This window comes from Diabrotica undecimpunctata, chromosome 6, assembly GCF_040954645.1.
Source record: "Diabrotica undecimpunctata isolate CICGRU chromosome 6, icDiaUnde3, whole genome shotgun sequence".
Classification (NCBI taxonomy): Eukaryota; Metazoa; Arthropoda; class Insecta; order Coleoptera; family Chrysomelidae; genus Diabrotica; species Diabrotica undecimpunctata.
Genome location: NC_092808.1, coordinates 30,339,701 through 30,362,314, shown reverse-complemented (window position 1 = coordinate 30,362,314; position 22,614 = coordinate 30,339,701). Strand labels below are relative to the sequence as shown.

The window sequence follows — 22,614 nt, the reverse complement described above, 5'->3', positions numbered from 1 at the left end:
ATCGGGAATATGGCAGGTGAATGTCAAAGAAATAAAAGCACTACGCAGAAATAAGATACTACAAGCTATCACTTAATAACGGTTCAAGAGTTATTGGTTGAAGATTATCCTAAAAGGATTGGATTTTGAGATTGGTTGTTAATGGAAAACACTCGAAATATTAATTTTATTAGAAATATTTTATTTACCGACGAGGCTACCTTCAGTAGAAATGGAATAATAAACCATCATAACGAGCACATTTGGACCGACGAAAATCCTCACGCCAAAAAAAAACGACTCATTACCAAAGGACTTTTAAAGTTAATGTTTGGGCAGGAATTCTGGATAACAATCTAATAGGCCCAGTAATTCTTCCCAACAATTTAAATGATAATAATTATTTGCAGTTCTTGGCAAACGATTTACAAGAGTATTTGGAAGAAGTGAATATTGCAATAAGGCAAAATATGTGGTTTCTACAAGATGGCGCTCGACCGCATTACAGTAATGAAGTCCGGGAATACCTTTGCAGGCAGTATCCTTGTCGGTGGATTGGAAGGGGTCGTGACGCACCTATTTCTTGGCCACCCAGAAGTCCAGGTCTTAACCCCATGGACTTTTGCTTTTGGGGGTTTATGAAAGAGAAAGTGTATTCTGTAAAAATAGAGGATGAACAACAATTGAGGGTTAGAATAATTGAAGCTGCAAATCAATTTCTTCAGAAAAATATGATTTTTCGGCGCATTCGGTTATCCTTATTAAAACGATACCGAATGGGTATTGAAGAAAATGGGGGTCATTTTGAACATTTATTGTAATATCATATTTATAGAGGTTATAGACATTTTTTGTACTTGTTAATTCATTTAAACCATTTATTTAGTTGCAATTAATATTTTAAAGGTTAATGAAAAGGGCCGTAACTCAATAAAAACTGTTTTTTGAAAAAAGGGATACGAGGCAAAAAATTTTTAAAATTAATGTGTTACACTAATGATGCCACAAAATTCATTTGATTTAAACGTACTGAAAAGTTTGGGGGATTTAGGGCTGCACACTCCCCTTAAAATTTTTCTGTGTGCGCTTAGATTTTGTTGTTTCTTCTTTATGAAAAATGCTTTCAGAATAAGAAAGTAACGCGTCCATTTTTATTACAAAATGTCAAGTAGTTTAGGAGATAATGCAAAAAAACAATTTTTATTTTCTAACTTCAAAGGGCTGTAACTTTTTTTGTGTACAATTTTGTACTAAGGTAAGTTGGATTCAATCAATTTATTTTTGCCTCCGGAATGCGTGATTTAATTTATGACATACCTTTTTGAAATACCCTGCATAATGAGTACCTATTTTCCAGCAAAATAATATAATTGACCACGGTCCTAATATTATAAAGGTACTTATAAAACAGTCAACTAATCTACAAGTACCGTTAAAGCGTACTCGTTTAATCGTATTCACACATATTTAATTTCTTTACACCTCGTAACGCCACTCTTACTCAAGGCCGTCCCTGACATTGCAAGTCCCGATGTATATATATAATTCACGAATGGTACTATCTACACACCCGGTACCCCTCCACGCGTTTTCAACCTACTTGGATAAGACGTTTTCTCTAAATATACCAAATCGTTTTACAAATATACTTTCCGACCAATTCTTTAGATCACTCTCTTGCCAAAAACCACCGAATACAGTACGGATATCCACCATTAACACCGTTATTCCGTTAATAATTTTTAATATCTAAAATTTTTCGGTTAACTGTTTTTCGGTGTTTAAATTTTTGGCGGGTTTTGTGAAGTGTCGCTTTAACCATGCAATGGAAAGATCAGAAGTTGTAGAATTCATACTACGGTTTCTTGTTTGAAAAGTGAATCTGCTACGGGAAAACTATTAAATTTAAAAGTGTTTTTTGGAATTATTTTTAAAAAGTGAGTAGTAGTATTTTATTCCTCTATTATCTTTTTTAATGAATATTGTTTAATGAATTCGCCCACAACATTTGGAATCATTTTTAAGATGTCAACTTTGTAACAATTTTGTTTTGTTTCGAGTACCTACATAAAATAAACAATTGATTCATATAGTACTTTTAGTATTTAAGAAATAAGATATAACTTACTTTTGTTAGTTTTTTAACTTTTTTGTTTTAAATAAACAACAATTAAAATATTAACTCTTTCTTTGACGCTTTTGACTCAAGTTAGAAAGATGTTGTCAAAAAGGAGTTTTTAAAAGTTTAGTCATAATTATCTGTAAAAAATACCTAATAAGATAGAAGTCTTAATTAAGAAGAACTTAATTTAATAAAGTGTTTCAAAAATTATTGAAACCAACAAGAATTTTTCCAAAAAAACATATTATTTATTTATGTCTTTACTGCTTATTTAAGTACTATGAAAAATTAACGTAAGAGGAAATTTTGTTAGTTCAAAAAAATGATCATCAATATAAAAGATTTTTATTTTTATGAAATTTTTCCATCTAGTTGAATGCAACATTTACACGTGAGCTAAATTTGTATTTGGTATTAATTTCTTAAATGTAATACAGTGAAACACGCGTAAACCGAATCGTATGTTTGTTAACAATTCTTCGAGATAAATAGGATTCTACTGTATTTATTAATCTTTTTTACCTCTTCTTACAATATACCTTGGACCTATTCTTGTGGGATTTAGAAGCTGTAGTCGAATTTTTCACGTTGACTGCCATTCTGATAATCTGATTTTTTTTGGTTTTACATATCTTGTTGTTCTGGATATCCATCTTACTTTTGGCTATACATTTGTATATGATTCTGGGTCCACTCACGTCTTTTTTATGTTTTCCAACTTCTTCTTAGCCTTCTGTCTCTTCTTATAATATACCTTTGGCTTATTCGTGTCGAATTTAGAAGCTGTAGTCGAATTTTTGACGTTGACTGCAATTGTGATATTGTTATTCTGGCTTTCCTTTTACTTTTGGTTATCCATTTGTGTAGCATTTTTCACGTTTTTTATATTCTCCATCTCCTTTATCTTATTCGTAGCCTTCTGTTGTCCATTTTTAGACATTAAGTGTTTCCCAACTCCTTTCATTGTTCTCTATTCTGAGCAAAATAGTTCAAATTTGTTCCGGTTAATCTTTTTATGTCATCTAACCGTCTTATCTTGGTCTGCCTTTTGGTCGCCTACCTTTGTTAGGTGTCCAATGTTGTATTGAGGTATTCAAACGTTGATCTTTTTAGCTAGCAGTGTGGCCTACGAAACCCATTTGAAGGAGTTCTCTATCATACAACAACCTACATGATGCAGGATCTCTTATTCCGTTATTTGTAATACTTACGTATGATTTGTATGTATCTTTATTCCTTATGTGACATCCTGATATATAAACCTCTTTACTAGCTTGTTTTCTTATACCATTTTAACGGTTCTTGTAACTGGATATTTCTACACCCAGATACTCGAATCCTGAGACTTGTTTTAGTATTTCATCATTAATGACTATTTTACATGGTTTATGCCCCATTGTCAGCACTAAAGATTTAGTCGTAGATATTGATAGTTTCATAATATATGTATATATCTGTTGTTGTTTTGAATGTTTCTACTATTTATTATTCGGGAGCAGTATTGCGTCGTCTGTACAACAAAAATATTTTATTTGTTCTGCAAATTTTACTACATAGTTTTTTATACGAATAGTGTTTTATATTAATATATTTTATTATTTTTACTATTGTGCTGGACCGATTTTTCTTCTTTTCGTAGGTAATTTAAATATATCTTCTACCTAATGAAATCAAAGGTTTTAGTCAAATCAACAAATTGAATATACAAAGTTTTATTATGTATGTTTGTATTCGAATGTTCCTCACCCACTGTTTTTGTATTTGCTTGCTGTTTAAAGTTCCCTTTCCTCTACACTTTTAATTATTGCTTCCCCTCCATATTTTAGGAGTTTATTTGGTATGCTATCGTATCTGGGGCTTTCCGGTTTTTTAATTTACGTAATATGCTATCTCCGATTTCTTCTTTTGTACCATCACTTTCTCTTTCTTCTGCATCTATAGGCATAATACCATTCCTATTGTTAACTTCTTTTAAATAAGCTATGTATGGATCTCCTCCTATTTTGTTTAGATTTTTATAGTCAATATTTACTTTATTATCCCTTTAAGGATTTTTTTAAATTGTTCATTCTCTCAAGGTCACTCATATATTCCGTTTCTTTGTTAAATCGTGTTTAATATTCTTTCTTTATAATTGTTAGCTTAGAATTTATATAGTTCAGTGTATCTTTGTACTGTTGGTAGGTGTTATTTTAATGCTGCAGTATGGTAGATTCTTTGTTCTTCTCGTATGCTAAATCTCTGATTTAGGTGATGGACCATAGCTTTGATATTTTTGTTGCGTTTAAGTAAATTTTCTGACTGCTATACTTTTTTTGCGTGTTCTTTTTATTATGTTACAATTTATTTTTACACAAATCTAGTATAAATGTTGCCCTTTTGGTATAGGGCTTGTAAAAAATATCTTCTAAGCTTTTTTTAATAGCCGTTTCATAGTCTGATCATCTTCTTCTTCTTTAAGTTCCATCTTCTATCGAAGGTTGGAAATCATCATAGTCATCAACTTTAACTTGAAAATATCCTGACGGATATTCTCAAGTTAAAGTTGATTTCATGTAATCGAATGAACTATCTTATAAGTAAAGTCGTCCCAGGAACGCAACTCAACAATATTGGCAATATCATTTTAAAGTCGTCGACATTAAAATGTATAATGTATGTCTGAATTGTCAATATAGATGAGTCAGATAAAATTAAATTATTAGAAGAATTTTTCACTAAGTAACAAAAAACAAAATTTGTTTAATTTACTAATGTTTGTATTTTGAGAATGATTTCCGAAGTGGAAATTGAAACGTCAATAAACGTATTTTAACCTTTAATTGTGGCTTATTCCCATTTAAATAGTAATTAATATATTTACTTTCATTCACTTCGAAATACAATTTCTAAAATCCATTTTCCTGGTTTCCTGGTTCAATAATGCAATTTTCATTTACACATTATCATTTTCAAAACACGTACGAATCGAATGCAACAAGATTCATCCAACTATAAAAATTTGGTAGTTTTATTGCTTCATTGCCTCGCCTATTAATGAATTCAGAACAGAAGATTTAATTTGATATAAGTTGGTAAGCATTTAGTATATTAAAATTAGAAAGGTAAAAAATGAGGTCCGCCAAAAGAAGACCGTTTACTATACACGTGTTATTTCCAATTAAATATTCTTATAATTTTTGGGGTCAGATTTGTATATAAATTTGTCTCTAATATTAACTGTGATGAATATATGCAACATATGGTGTTAAAATTTAAAGAATAATTTTACTTTTTAAAGCACTTTGATTAAGCTTCAAATCTTACACGGACTTTCTTAAAGACAATTGATGATCAATAGAATGTATTTTTAGCGATGTTGATACTTTACGTTAGTATAAATAAAATAAAATACATCCAGAACTAAAATAACATCAAAAGAGAGAATAAAATTTAAAAAATAATATTAAATATAACGCTTTAGAAGAGTTTAACATAAAAACCTTGAAAAATCATATAAGAATTATATTATTAATCACTTAAATACACAACTAAAAACACCATGATTACTTAACTACAGCTTTTAGAGTCTTCAGTCTAAAGCCCCACTTAAGATATTTTTTTCCTCTCTTCTTCGGTTTCCTTGTAATCTCTACGTTAAAAAAATTGACATAATTATTCATTGCTTAGTCATCTTTTCCTTATTCATGTTTTGACTGTATACATTTTTTGTTCCTTTTTGCATCGGCATTTTCATAGCGTATACGGTTCATAAGATCTGTATTCATTTCTCTGGATCGTTTCCGAACACATATGTATACGTAAGTATGGATCTTAGTCTTCACTATTCCGGAGTCCCGGCCTAACGAAAACATCTGGATATTTTTAAATTTAGCTCTAATGAAATGGGTATCTTGAGCAAAACCAGAGGCAATAATAGACGGTTAAAGCGTACCGTCCACTGGCCCTGCTATCCTATAATCCCAAAGCCACACTAGCGCTTTAAAGAAACTCTTATGAGTCTTCAATGTTAAATATTTTACGTGATTTTCTTGTTTTATTTATATATTTACACTCAATCATAAAGTGTTACTTTTAGGATATTGTCCTTTATTTTACATTAAGGTTAAGCACTTCTTCCTGATACTTATTGCTTATATGTTCTAAGATATTACGTGATATTTAGCCGCTCTGTATCTTGACGTAACAATACTTTTTGTGTCTAACCTTAATCTATTTGATCTATAGAATACCAATACGTCTGCGCAGTTAATAGGCTTATGGGCGTTCAAGAAGGCATGTTTCATATCTGCGAAGGTGTATGATGAGTAACTTTTCCTAGGAGTTTAAGACATTTACAGAACAACGTTGTATAGCTGCAAAATATGCATTTTGTAATTTTTTTATTTTTGTCGAAATGGCTGTTCTTGCTGCCCGATGAAAAGATCTCCAATTGAATGTCTTTTTGGCTTATTTCAAGAGAAGTCTTCGATGCTTTGGATAATCATTTTACAAACTTCAATGCTTGTCTCATTTCTAGCTTATTAAGTCCTTATTAATGTGCCTACTCGTGAGAATGTTGGCGATCATCATGGAAATATTTATCTTGTCTGTAGCAGCGCGGAAAAGCTGCACAGGTGTGTTGAACCAGGTTCTAAGGTTCTTTAACCAGAATATCCTTCTTCTTCTTGGACCTAGCTTTCCAAATTTTTCCTTGCAGGATGGCTTGGAGGAGGGCATCTCTGGATTAATTTTGCATAATATGTGAGAAGTATTATAGCGTTCGAGATAACATAGTTGATTATATCTCCAGGCACGGAATTTTCTTCTTGCGTACTCTTGCTTAGTCTTAAAATTGTTCAGCTGCGTACGAATACCCAATTTAAGTTTACCTATTTAAGACATGTGTATAATTGGCGTAGATGCGCTATAATAAATAAGTGTTTTGATACTTTAATTTCGATAATACAATTTTTTTACGATCTTGCTAGTACAACTAAGATAAATACTATAAGAATGTTTATTTTTTGATAATTTTCTAAATTTTATGGTTTTTATCTTATATTAATGGTATTTCATCTTTTAAAAGAATAAGCATAATCTAAATGTTTATTTGTATTGCCAGATTCCTCTGACGAGATATGTATTGTCCTTCTTTTTTTTCGCGTTTATCTCTAAATCGCGCATGAATTTTAAAATAATATTCGAACGATATATCTAAAAAGGCGACAGAAAGATTTAAGATCGAGGAATATAAAGTTTAGATTAAATTTTTATCGCCAAAAGTGGATAATCATTCTAATTTTGGCCATGTGAGTGACGAGTTGGGTCATTCATGGATACTCAGCATTCTGGTGTGAGCAATACTTTCTTGAGCACACCTTTGTCAACATACGCGTCTTTGACAGCGTTTTTGTTTTTATGGTTTTCTAAATTTTTGATTTATCTCTTGTTATCAAACAGCGTTTTAACCTTTCCATTGTTTCCTATGGCAACTTAAGTCCTAAACCACTCCTTGGAAGCAGTAAATTTATTAATTCGCGATTAAATGAATCCATATAGACAATTCAGTGTCATTTTGGTATTTATGCTAAAAGAAAATTAATAAAACCTAGAATTTTCTTAATGTATACTTTAGAAAGATCTATCAGTGTATTTGAGTAAAGGATAAGTTTTTTATTTTATATTTTCTTATACTTTTAGTAATTTGATAATCAAAGCATAACCACTGTTTTTTTATTGTTATATTAAACCTGTATGTAGATTTTGTTCTGAAGCTATTTTCTTGTGGCATTTTAAATTAATTAATATTTTATTTTGGAAATTGAAACGTCAATAAATGTATTTTAACCTTTAATTGTGGCTTATTCCCATTTAAATATTAATTAATTTGTATGTAGATTTGATTAAGATTATGACCATGACCAAGGTAATATTTTATTTTTTATTATTTTTTTGTTTTGAATAATGTTTATTATTGAGAATATTTTGAAATTCAAATCACCAGGTCATTAAGAGAAATAAATAATCGTATTCTTATAAAAATAGATATTTTAAGAGTATAATCTGTTTGTATAGACATTTTTTGCTTCTGTACTTTGTAATTTAAGATCTGTCCAATTTAATACCATACTTTTTTTGATTTAACCACCAAGAAATATAGCTGCTAGATATCCGCTTTGTATTGTTTTATTTCTCTAACAAAATTTTTGCTTCTTTTGAACAATAAATAAATAATTCTAATACAGTTCATCCAAGTCTTCTATTTATTTCTTTTAACAGCAGTGTTAGCTTTTTAATCAATGTATCCTCTGGTTACTCATAAACTGAGCTTAAATATGGATACGAACAAAGGAAATATCATCAACACTTAAAGACCAATAGACCTATTAAGCTGGGTATATCTGTACGAGACAAAAAAACGACTGGTTACAAAATAAAATAAAAGCAAGAGACATAACATAAATCATCCCAAAACTAAAGTAGGGGTTTTGTGGTATATAAGTACTGCGAGAGGAAGAGAAAGGGAAACTGAGGTAACTTACAAACAATGTTGTAGGATAGCCTCCTGAAACTTATTCATTTATTGTTTAGTATTTTTTCGTTTATGATCAAAACTCATATTTTTCCCACTTTAATTTTTTAAAGACATCTTTCATTGAATTTTATGGGAAAGCATCCCCCTACCTTATCCAGCTCATGATTTTATAGAATTAAGTCTACCAGTGCTTGTAACACCTGCGTCTAATTTTGCTTTGGAGTTGTATACATGGATAGCATACTTTACAGATTCTAATAATTAAATTATTTTCCATATATCTGATAATTTTAATACCATCTATCTGAAATTGTCTCTCGCGGATGACCTCTAAAGTCAGCCTTAAGCTGCTCATTTTCATAGTACTTTTCTTCTTTCTTTTTATCTTTTTATACTAACTCAAGGACTAACAATCATTTTATTTTCTTAATTAATTTATAATAACGTTTTTTAAAACTAAAATGTCTAATCTTCACGCAATTGTATAAAACTAATGATATTAAGTTTCTACTTGTAATAAAATTATGTAAGAGAATGGAATAGCTATTACATTCTAAAAAGAAAACAAAGTATTTGCGTGTAAGTAGTAAGCGCTTGCAAATATTATAAATAAAATGTCCTGTGGTATGATGCAATTCACTTCCTAGTTGAAGAGAAATGAAACTTGTTATGGTTGAGCTTACGTTGTGGAGGTCATTGTCATTTAAAGAGAAATTTTGCCGATATGGAATGGTATCATTGAAATCGAACAAGGTAAGAAGTAATTGAAGTCGATTATTTTAGTACAGGAATAAGCAATACTATGTAATAGATTTAAAAAAAAAGCGTAAAAAGGTTTTTTAATAGTAAAATTTAATTTTTTCTTTTTCCATTCGTTTACGTAATTCGTGTTACTTAATTAAAATAAATATATTGTTAATTTCAATGATCTCGGGCGTGACCAAGATCAAGACAAGTCCGATATTTTTTGGCAATCCCCAATATTTTTGGTCTGACATAGACACATAGACACTTCCCAGCTAAATGGATGGCTGTCTTATAGATTATTCATGAGATTCTTTTTAATGTGCCTATTCGTAACGAATGTTGGCGATCATCAGGGAAATATTTATATTATCTACAGCAGCGTGGAAAATCTGCACAGATGTTGCGTTGAACCAAGTTCTGAGGTTCTTTAACCAGGATGTTCTTCTTTTTCCTGGACTTTGCTTTCCAAATATTTTGCCTTATAGAAAGGCATATCTGGGTATCTTATAAGTTCTTATTCATTTTTCTGAGGACCTCCCCATTTGTAACCCGGTCACATACACATACACCAAAGTCCATAAAAAAGGAGAGAGAAGACGTAGCATCGCAGCATTCTTACTCGTATACCAAGAGAGAGGTTGTGGCTCTTAAAGCAGCCCATCCGGTTGAAGGTAAATCTAGCTGTTCCGATGCGTGCTCTTATCTCCTAATTGTTGTTACATTCTTCATTCATTATGGTGCCAAAGTAGTTGTAATACGTCACTCTTTCTACTGGGGTTTGGTTGACTTAGAGTGGACCTGTTATATTTTTCTGGCTAATTATCATAAGCCTTATCTTCTTTATATTTATATTGACTCCATATTGTGGACTGTAACATTGATTATGTTCATAAGGACTTGTAGGTCCTCTAGGTGGTCTGCAAATACTACGGTGCCATCTGAATATCTGATGTTGTTCAGCTAGTACCCGTTTAGTTGAACGCCTTTTTCAGTTTCGTGCAAAGCTTCAATAAATATTTTTTCCGCTATAAAATGAAGTCTAGACCGGTTAAATTCGGTGATCTCTGTCAAAAATGGCCCGGTGACTCTACCGGCGTAAACAACACACCACGTAGTAACTTTAGGCGAGTGTAATGGTCCATCGTGGATGATGCATGGATTTTTAATACCCCAGAAATGATAATTTTGTTTATTCCCGTAACTGCTAAGATGGAAATGAGCCTCATCCTTCATTATAATTTTCGATGAAAAATCATCCTCCTCTTCGTTGAGATTCAGAATGGCTCTAGCGTAAGGCTTCTATAAAGAAAAACCAGGTCATATTTGGACTATGAAAACAATATGATTTGTGAAAAATGATACTAAGGAAAAAATGGCAGAGGATTCGAGCCCAAATAGACAAAATAGACTAAACCCAAATAGACTAAACCGTGCTACACGACAACTCAAAGAAGCACTAAACTAAAGATGTTGGTATTAAATATTTTTGGAAAACCTTTCTGTCAGTCAAATAAAGACTACTTACTATTGAAGTTGGCAAAGAAACTAAAATCCTAACAACAAACTAAGACTCCTATGAGAGAAGCCGATGGTATCTGGGCTCGTAGTGATGAAGACAAAGCTCTTTTGCGGATTATCTTATATCTGTATTCCAATCTCATCAAAAATAAGCTCATGCAGATGACGAAAAACCCATTTTATACATACTGCATGCCCCATATCAGATAATTCCACCGATTAAAAAAATTATTAAGTTATTGCAAAATTAAACAAAAAAGAACACAGCTATGATCTTATTATTTGTGACCCCTTCTCTATCCTGACTCCCCGGCTGGATCACATCTACATTTTATCTCTTCCTGTAGTGACCCTGTGATTATGATCAATGATCCCAGATATAAATATGAGCTCACAACCTTAAACTTGTCAATCGTGGTTATGTGTGGATGACTGGTATGTAGTCTATCCACTATCATGATCTTAGTCTTTAATACATTTAACTGCCTACCAGAGATCAATTAACTCTTGTTGACTATTTGTAATCAGGGCTGTGTAATCTGCAAAACGTAGGTTGTTTATTTTTCGACCATTTATTGAGATGCCCTTTTCCCATCCTTCAAGCGCTCTTTTTATAATATGCTCCTCGTATATATTAAATAATTATGGTACCAAAACCTGGCAAATGCATAAATCAGAGTTCATTATAACGTCCGATAAGTCTTCTACCAATCTTTATGCTTAGAATAGAATCATCCATTATCTTGGAAAGTAACTTAATACCACACCACCAATTTACTTTTGACAAAAACATATCATTGAGCAAATACATAACGTAGTCAGTACAACTTATAGATGCCCTTGAAAACAAGTTCGACAGTAAAGCTGCCTGCCAAAACGACTCGCAGGCATTTGACAAGGTCAAGCATGATTGTTTAACTTCTAAAATCAAGTCACAGCTACCTAATCCCATAGCCAAAGTTCTACAATCATAAATAACAGATATATTTCTGTACATGGAATCATGGCGAAGCTTGCGGTTCTCTATATCTCCCTATATTCTCTGACAATTAGAAAATTGGTTAAAACTATGGCGTATCAAAGTAATACATGTACGTGCGTACTAGTGACTACAACTAGGCATGCTTTAAAAGAAATTGTACTTGTTTATGAATCGGAAGTCAAGTTTAAGTTTCCAAAACAAACTTCTTCTCTGTAAGGTAATATTACGACCGATACGGATGTACGGGATTAAAATCTGGGGAACTGCCAGTAATACAAATTTGTAAAAACTACAAAGATTCTAATCCAAAGTCCTTCATGACATCTGCAATGCCCCATAGTATGTGCCAAACTATGTTAATTATCATGACCTAATTGTTAAAACTGTTAATGAAGTAACCGTCACTTAGGGTACAAACTACTTCAAGAGAGTATCATCTCATTAAAACTACCTCCTGACCCCATTACTGCTTGGAAGACTAAAAAGTTGGATCCTCTAGATCTCTTTACCACTAGAAACTAGATAGAAGTTACTCATTTGCATAAATGTCAAAAATAGGTAAAGGGTGCTCAGCACTCTCACACTGTGTCATTTTTTTTAACTCTTTCAAACATATTGTATTATACAATATAGCCAATTAAAAAACACCACTTTTTGTTTTTAAGAATTGTCTTATTGTCGAATTATAAGTCTTTTCCAATCTCTTTTTCTGATTTCGTTTTGACAATGCCACAATAAGACACAGCATACAACTACTGTCGTAGGCTCAAAGCTTAAGTATGTGTGATACTGTGACCGCACTTAATTGGACAGATTTCAGAGATTAGTCCTGTAACGTAAACTACCACAACTGATGCAGTGGGTAGGGAACTTACAATCGCCAATTGTATTAGTCACGTCCATAGTCCATCGCTCAGGTTTAAACTCAGTGACATTCACGTCTGAGAAGGTTATTCACGTAACGCGTGAATTTCTCTAATTTTTTCCAAAATTCTTTCAATTTTGTTCTGTTATATTCAAGTACCTCGATTAAAATTAAATCATTTTTAATATTTGCCTTTAATAATTATATACTGTCAACGATGAAAGTTTTTAGATTCGCTTTATAGCATAATTAGAACATAAGTATTTATATCAACACCAAGTTATTAAATTATTTGCGCTTGACTGGTGACAATTTTTGCAACTGAACGATTTAACTGAAAATCCGGAGGAAACAAATTACAGATAATAATCTACTTGACAGTGGATTTTTTTTAAAAAGTAGATTGAGATGATATAAGGCTATTGACTTATAATACATGACACATTAATTAATGCGTAAAATAGGAGGCGGTATTGATAGATCTAGTCGCATTGTTTATTCAGACACAATGCCAAATATTTAGTTAGTATTGCTTATGCAGTTAAAAGATCAATATAATTGGTCATCTTCGATATGCAGCTGTCGCGAGAAATTATACAGAAATTACAACCACGTTAATACAACTGGCATAAACATTTACATAAATAGCTATAAAAAATATGAACAAAAGAGCGGAAATAATATCTAAAGATCAGATGTATTAACCTAGATACTACTGCAATTATTAAAGAATTTAATTATATTTCCAATACACTTATAACAGTATATAATCAATTGCCTAAACTTTTATTCGTCACGAAATTCTTTAACGATACAGTGTTAGCCCTAATCTAATAAACACGGTAAATGATGGAGTCAACACAACAAGAAGAGTTTAAAAACGAAGTCAACGTAATGAAAATTTGCCTTACCATGTAAAAAAGGTTATATTTTAATAACTACTAATTATATGTATTAATAATACATTTTCCCTCACAAAGAACAATAGAAATACTCTTTTAAAAACACTAGAAAACAAACATGTACGATAAACTATATTCTGTCAAATAAAATGTTAAATCCCTGTCAAATCTTGTACGTAAGGGCATTAACATCAGCAGACATATGAAGCTGAAAGGATACTCAAAGAGCATCTAAGCTCAAAATTGTCGAATTGGCTCTGGTTTCTGAGATATTCTAACCTAATTTGCAAATATGGCCATGTTTTTGGGCATTTTTGAGGTTATGTAGACCCGTTAATATTATCTATCCTAAAATAATACGCATAACACCTTAAAGTATAAGTCTTTCTCTTTTAAATGGGTATGGGTAAATACTAAGAATGGATGTAAATTTAGGCTTACTTTTTTTTTGTCAAATATATCTCGCTTTATTTGTATCCAATTGAAACGTAATTTTTCTTATATGACCATAAGTAATCTTTTTGCTTGAAGTATTGGTGACATCGATCTCCCATCTCTTCGCTGAACGCACCTAAATTTTCTGGGAAATAATTTAAATGGGGAAACAGAAAGCATAATTTCAAGCTCATCGCGCAGCCTAGTTTTTGAAAATTTTTAGCATTGTTAATGCGATTATTTTGTATTCTGCATCTCGATGATTTCCTAGAAAATTGTTAATAACTTGTTTACAACTTCCGATGCTTCTTTTTCTGTCAGAGTATAGTTCTCTCAAAATTGTCATCTTTCATTGGCCTCCTAATGTCAGTGTCTTTAGAAACCATAGACATATAATACAAGATTGACTGCTGCAATACAGTCGCGTTCCCCCAGTGCGACAGAGAAAACTGGCTCAAAGCAGTCCCTGCATCTCTGTCTAATGGACCGAGTTTATCGACCACGTGACCTTAGCATTGATCATTTAAGTCACGTGGTCGATAAACCTAGCGACGATCAGTTTATCTTGTATTTAATGTCTATGACAAAAACAGTAGGGGTAATTTTTAGGGTTGATAAGGTTAGAAATGTTTTGTTTCGATAAGTAAACACAACTACTTTATGTAATTTTACTTGAAGCTGTCTAAGTAAACTCAACCTCATTTAAAAGATTAAGACCATACTTTAAGATGATTATAACAGTTTTTGGAAAAAAATTATGTTACAAACTTCAAAAACTGCCAAAACCGCTATTTTGACACTTTTAGGTTAGAATATCTCAGAAACCAGAGCCAATTTGTCAATTTGGAACTCAGATTTTTACCCAGCGCCTAAAAAACCGTCTGAAAAGTATATTCTAATCTCTGGGTCGGAATATTGGTCAAAACTTGATTATAATCATATAGCTTATAGGTTTCTTAAAACTAAGAAATTTTAAAATGAGATTTCTCAGCGAAAAAAAGATATCTGTCAGAGTTAAGTCCGCGTCATTTAAAAACGATTATACTTTAAGACGGTTATAACAGTTTCTGGGAGACAACAGGTATTTATGCAGCAAGGGTATTATTAAGAAAATTAGGCCCGAAAAGTAACATAAACCAGCCAGAGGGCCTCTGGGCCGAGGGATGGATATTGCTCGATGGACGTAATCATCCGGTAACACCAGTGGTACCTATAAGATTTTATTTTTTATATATATAATAACGGATTTATTACGGCTGTCGCCGCTTCTCCGCCCCAATTTCCATCTTTTTCTGTCATATGCAGTTGCCTCTTCTAAGTCTCTTGCCGCCATTGCTTCATCAATATCATTGCGCCAACTTCTCCGTGGTCGTCCCCTCTTTCTTCTTTCAGGAGGGATCCATTCCAGTACTCTCCTAGGCCATCTGTACTCTGGCATTCTTTTAACATGTCCGAACCAGATTAATTGTTTTCTTTCTATGTCATCATTGATATTTCTCTCCATTTTCATTTCGTTGCTTATTTGTTCGTTTCTAACCCTCTCCAGTTTCGATCTACCGCAGCTTCGTCTCAGATAATCCATTTCTGTCGTCAAAAGTTTGTTTCTATTAGCTTTGGTGACGTCCCATACTTCCGAACCGTAAAGTGTAATACTTTGGACTATACTACCGTAAATGTGTTTTTTGGTTTCTCGTCGAATTGTTTTTTGCCAGAGAAGAGAGTTTAAGGCACGTTTATTTCCCTTCTTGTTGAAAATGACCCCCAAATATTTGCAGAATTGCACGCCTTTGATTTTGTCGTCTTCCAAGACTAGGTCACATATTTCATCTGTTCCCACTGAGAGATATTCACATTTTGTCATATTCATGTTTAGACCTGCCACCTCATATTCTTCTTGCAGTTTTCTTACCATATAGCTAAGATCGTAGCTGTCTTCGGCAATTACTACCTGGTCATCCGCAAAGAAAAGTGTATATAGCTTGTTTTCTTCCACCGTTATTCCCATGTTTCTACATTTTTTTACCCATTTCACTAAGGATCTGTCCAAATAGATTTTAAATAAGGTGGGTGACAGACAGCAGCCTTGTCTTAGTCCTTTTGTTGTTTAAAAAGGAGAGGTGATTTCTTGTCCCATTTTAATTCTTGCAAAGTTTTGTTCGTAATATTTTTGAGTGGCGTTAATAAGAATTCGGTTTATTTTCAAGTTACCCATTTCTATCCATAGTTGGGAGATCGGTACACTGTCATATGCTTTTTCCAAATCTATTAAAGCTATATGAGTTTCTCTATTTCTCTGCGCTCGTTTTTCCATTGCAATTTTTAATGTGAAGATATTATCCATAGTGGAGCGTCCGGCCCTAAATCCCGCTTGTTCTTCGGGTTGTTTGTCTTTGATATCATTTTCTATCAAGTTTCGTAGTACTTTTGAGTATAGTCGGCCTATAGTAGCAATCACTGCGATCCCTCTATAGTTTTTAGGATCCATCTTTGTGCCTTTCTTGTGTATTGGAGAGATATACGATTGTCTCCATTCTTCTGGAACTTCTTCTCCGTTTAAGCATCTTTCGAATAATTTTCGGATCATCTCAAACAGTTTTGATGATCCATACCTAATCAACTCTGGATGTATTCCGCCTGGGCCTGGAGATTTTTTAAATTCCATTCCCTTAACTGCTTCATTCACTTGTTCTATTGGTATTTCGATTCTTCCTTCTACTTCCACTTGTTCATTTGTCTGTTTAAACCTTTCTCTTCTCTCTGTTAATAAGTTCTCAAAATGCTCTACCCATGTGTTCTCTGGTATTCTATTTATTATGACTTGGTTTTTTGTCGTTGTTCTCATCGTTTTTATAGTTCTCCAGGCTTCAGAGCTCTTTGTCCCTCCTATATGGTTGTCTAGGTATTGGCATTTTTGTTCCCATGTACTATTTTTATTTTTAACCACTTCTCGTTTGACTTCTTTATTCAAGTTTTTATATTGTTGTTTTGTATGTTCGTCTCCCTGTTGTAATAACTGTAGATATACTTCCTTCTTTCTTTTTATCTTTTCTTCCACTTCTTTATCCCACCAATATGGTTTATCTACTCTTCGTACCTGTGGCCCTAAGGCTTCTAGCGCTGCGTCTTTCATGCAGTTTTTTATATGTTCGTATTCATCCGTCGTTGATCTGTGTGATTCCTGTAGTTTTTGTGTTAGTCTCCAGGAGTAAAGTAACTGTGTGCTCTCGTTATCTAGATTATCTAAGGTGTACGTAGTTCTCTCTATTTTTTCTCTGTGTTCTTTGTTGATGTCTGTGTGGTTCCTGTCTACGAATGGTGTGTATATTTTTCCTATTATCAGGCAGTGGTCCGAGCCGCACTCTGCTCCTCTATTCACCTTTACGTCCTGTACTCTTAACTTAGTTTGTTGTCTTGTTATGAAATAATCTATTATCGATTTTAGACCTCTTGTGTGCTGATACCAGGTGTATTTATGTACGTTCTTGTGGGCGAAAAAACCATTCAAAATCTTTAACTCATATTGTTGGCATATATTTATGAGTCTTTCTCCGTTGTTGTTAACAGTTTCTTCTCCATGCATGCCTACCACTTTACTTTGAACTTGTTTTCCTACTCTGGCATTCAGGTCTCCTCCGCATATAATCTCATGGCTGTTAGGAATTTCGTTCAGGATTTTTCTAAAGTCTTCTTCAAAAGCTTCCTTTTCTTGCACTGAGTAGTCATCATTTACGGCATATACCCCCAGAATTGTTATTTGTGTTCCTCTTAGGAGAACCGTCACTTTAATAAAACGTTCGTTGTATGCTTCCCAAGATTTAATATATTTTTCAAATTTCTTGTGTACAAGATTTTTTACTTCACATAAAATAAAAACTAAACTAGAGACTATTATTTTTTATTTTACTGCACCTACAAAATATATATATTCATATTTTAAGTAGTCTATGACAAATAAAGTGTTTGAAGTAGTCCATAGATAAATAATAAATAGAGTATAAGTAGTCTACGTTAGTTGTTGATATTTTGACGATGATGATATTATGTAGTTATTTGTTGGATTTATATTCAGTTAATGATATTTATGGATGTCTGCAATGGTAAACTCATTGCAGACATCAAAGATAAACTAAGATTTTGGCAAGAATACATACTGAAACTATTCGACGATGATAGAATGATACAAGAAAAACCACAGGAACAAACTGGACCGAAAAGAATAATGTGCGAATTAGAACAGACAATTAGAAATGAAAAAACCGCAAAATCAGTAGGCCCAGATCAGGTACCCACTAAGCTAATTAAATACATTGACGAAGAAACACTGCATATACTTTTATATCTGTTCAACAAAGTATATACAACAGGATTAATACCCAAAGATTGGTTGCTGTCCACGTTTTTAACACTACCAAAGTCGGTACATGCGACAGAATGATTCCAGTACATAAAAATTTCGTTAATAAGCCACACACCTAAGATTTTTCTCAAAATAAAATACATGGAAGACTATACAAAAGAATAGAAGAATATTCCTAGAGGACTAGGAACGAGAGACAATCTGTTCGCTTTTAACTTTCTCGCACAAAGACGACTAGATATGAACCAGGATCTCTATGTCCGCTTTATAGGTTACCAAAAGGTTTTTGATAGAGTACGACATCAGAAACTCAAAAAACTGTTAAAAGAAAAGAATGCGGATAGTCGAGATATACGAGTTATTGTCAATCTATACTGGAATCAAAAAGCAAAGTTTAGAATTGAAAATGTCGATACATAAACTATAGAACTCAAAAGATGTGGTAGACAGGGTTGCGTGCTGTCCCCATAGTTATTCAATCTGTACAGTGAAGCTATTTCTAAGAAAGCAATATCAGAGGAACAACAGGGTATATCAATAAACGGAAAAATCTTGAACAACATAAGATTCGCAGACGACACCGCGGTTTTTGCAAACAGTCTAGAAGCACTGCAACGCTTAGTAAATAGATTACATCAAGTCAGTATAAAATATGGACTACAAATGAACTTTAAGAGAACCAAGTGCATGATTATTTCTAAGCAACATACAGTAGGAAGGCTAGATATCGAGGGAAAACAAGTAGAAATAGTGAATAACTACAAATATCTGGGAACCTGGGTAAATGAAAATAATGAACAAGGTAGAGAAATAAGGACACGCATTGAAATTGCAAGACAAGCACTTATAAAAATGAAAACAATGTTTGTTAATCGAGACCTTCCTCTGGAGCTGAGGATAAGAGTCTTAAGATGCTACGTGTTCTCGACTTTGTTGTATGGAAAGGAAAGCTGGACACTAAAAGTGGATAATAAAAAGAAGTTGGAATCTTTTGAGATGTGGTGCTATAGAAGGATTTTGAAAATACCATGGACCCAACGAGTTACAAATGTAGAAGTGTTAAGAAGGCTACAAAAGGATTGCGAGGTCATAAAGCACATCAAAATAAGAAAGCTGGAATATTTAGGTCATCATTACCAGAGGTATGAATTATGAAATATTAACGTTTAAAATGCAAGGTAAAATCAAGGGTAAAAGATCCATAGAAAGACGAGGAATTTCCTGGCAAAGAAACCTAAGAGAGTGGTATAGTTTCAGCTCAGTAGATCTTTTCAGAGCAGCCGCCAATAAGGTACGGATAGCTGTGATGATAGCCAACCTCCGATTGGAGAAGGAACTACAAGAAGAAGAATGGATTTACCAGAAAATATTCGAGAAATTGCAATAAAGGCAATAGAAAATTTCAGGCTTCAATTCAGGCCATTGTACTACAAAGAGTCCAAAATATTTAATCAATGGAAATTGAAAAATAAAATACCTCACATAAATAAGACCATAATATTGGCCTACTTTCAGGAATTGGTATGTTAATTTTTGTTCTTTTTTATGTTTAGTTCACGTTTCTGATAGAATTATTTTAGTCCACATTATTTGTTAACGAATGTTGATATTTCCCATTTGTGTCATTTAATATCGTTTTTAAAAATTAAATCTAAAGGATACATCCTGAAAAAATCCAAGGTTTTGGAAGCGGATCTAGTTCTAAATTTTATCAGTAAAGCTGCGAATGAAATTTATCTTTTACATAAAGTAGCTCTCGTGATGGCATAAACCTGCAATTTTTGCACTCTTAGGTTAGAATATCTCAGAAACCAGAGCCAATTTGGCAATTTGGATTCAGTGAACAAAAACCTTCTGAAAAATATATTCTGATCTCTGGATTCGAATATTGGTCAAATTCTGTCTGCCTGTGTTATTTGTATACTAATAATAAACTGATTATCTCTTTATAACAGAAGAGACAAATCGATATATCCATTATTCCCTTTTTTGGACTTAAATTGTTTTGTTTATGCTTAATTTCGACTATTCATCCCGTTTTCTGACGGACTATGATAGGTATTCAATAACACAATAAAAATTTAATAAAATATGAAAGCGTAATTTATAATTATTTTTATACAGATGTCGAAGAGGAAGCTCTTTCATTCTAACTCTACTTTTTAATTACAACTTTATATTTAATTGGTAGTAAATATTTATAAAGAAAAGACAATTAACTGTACCATTAACTGTTAATTTGGCAAAAATCTCCTTAAAATACGGCACAAAATTCCGTTACTGTTTAAAATAAACACCGGTAATAAAAAGCAAAAATGTGTAAAATGCTACGCGAGAGAAAGTGAAAGCGCATATCGTCTTTTACAACTGGGTAATGGGTTATTATGGGTATCTTTATGGAAGGACAAGAAAAATGACGAGTGGTTGCCGACTTGTATTATCGACGCAATTTAATTGCTATTATTAAGTTGTTTACTTCCCCGTTCAACGTCCAGAACGTCTGAATGTGTTTCCTGTCTGTTTTTACCGGAAAAATAATATACAGTTAGCTGCAAAAACAAGAATAAAATATTTTGAAGGCACATTTTTAATAGAGTACTATTAGAGTTTTGTAAAGAAGTCTTCCATCATGTAAGTAATTTTTAAAACTTTTATGCTCCCTTAAAAAATCACAAATATCCAAAAACAGTACATGACCTTAAAATTTTAAGAATTTAGTATAACTTAAACTTCAGTATTAAAAAATAGAATCATTCGTTATACGTTTGAGGTATTGGAGCATTTCAGAACTTATTTAACGACATTGGTTATAATACGTTGACGTACCTCCCTGGGCGATAAATACAGAGATATGGAGGCCATTCAATGAATCTTCTTCTTTCACTTCAACATCTAAGAAATTTCTCATTCAAAATTTACCAAAAATACGTTCGCCAAGTATTCAGACTTAAACTTTTAACTGTTCTCGATGTTTAATATTTACTTCTTAAAATCCTCTGTAGTTGGAATCTGACCTAATGTATCGATTACCAGTTCCATTGGGGTAAAGCCAGGCATTCTCCTAAAAAATAAATAATGTTAAAAATAAAATTGGATGTTATATAGCCATAGACATATAATACAAATCGACTGACTGTTGCCATACATTTACGTTCCCCCATGCGACAGAGAAAAATGACGCAAAACAGTCCCTGCATCTCTTTCTAATGAGATTTTATCGACCCTGTGACCTGCTGATTCTTCATTTAGGTCACGTGGTCGACACACTTGGCAAAATAGAGAGAGTTGCAGGGACCGCTTTGCGTCAGTTTTCTCTGTCACACTGGGGGAACGCGACTATATTGTAGCACTCAGTCTATATAGCACATTTAGTAAGGACCTTCTTCATTAAGTAAGGAAGGTCTTCATTCAGTTCATGAACCAAGTGAATTTTCATTTAATGGAATTTGCTAGCTTTAAAATTCTTTCGGTGGTGCATTGATTTACTCCAGAAAATAATTAACTACAATTTCAAATTAGTTCGAATTAAATAAGCGTTAAAAATCCGGTTAGTTTGACGATTCGATTTCTATTTCGGAAATTATTCTCAAAATTCGGAAACATCAAGATTGATGGCAGGGCAAATCGGTTGCCCAAAAATAAAGGGTCAGCTAGAAATAAATATTACACATCATTCATTTCATACATAACCGAATTAAGAATTATACAATAAAGTACACAAAGCAATATTAGTAATTTGTCGTTCTACTAGAACCTATAATTGAATCCTGAATGAGAAATGAATAAGAAATTGGCCTGTAAATAACGCAGCACATAACTCTCTAGCATTGTATCTCCTATAGTATAACTCTCTAGCATTGTATCTCCTATAGTAAGAAGTAAGGAGATAGTTTCTACCGCCACACGTGTTGGGCTGATGAACTAAAACATTTGGTGGCAAATTCAAACCATTTGTTTTGAATAATTTTCTACTAAAAACTTATTTGTAAGCAATAGAAAATGAATATAGCCACAAAATAACAAATAAAAACTTAATCTGTCTCAAAAAATATATTCTCTCTTCGAAATATAATATGACAATAACAAAATAACAATAATAATATAAATATTATATACACTTTTTACCCCTACAAATTTTTATATATAAATATAAATCAGATTATCTAATTCTAATAGCGAGATTATATGTT

The 22,614-nt window shown here is 32.6% G+C and overlaps 1 protein-coding gene across 2 annotated transcripts in view; it reads left to right on the top strand.

Annotated features, from left to right (window-relative positions):
- The window catches only part of LOC140443340 (very long chain fatty acid elongase 4-like), a 217,402-nt gene that overhangs the window by 127,943 nt on the left and 66,845 nt on the right, over positions 1-22,614 (top strand). The window contains exon 1 of one of the 2 annotated variants that reach the window (XM_072534547.1): positions 1,542-1,916. The exons of the other annotated variant lie outside the window; for it this stretch is intronic. The gene's annotated coding sequence lies outside the window, so the exon portion shown is untranslated. Of the gene's footprint in view, positions 1-1,541; positions 1,917-22,614 lie in introns of those variants that run through there. 2 annotated transcript variants of the gene reach the window in all.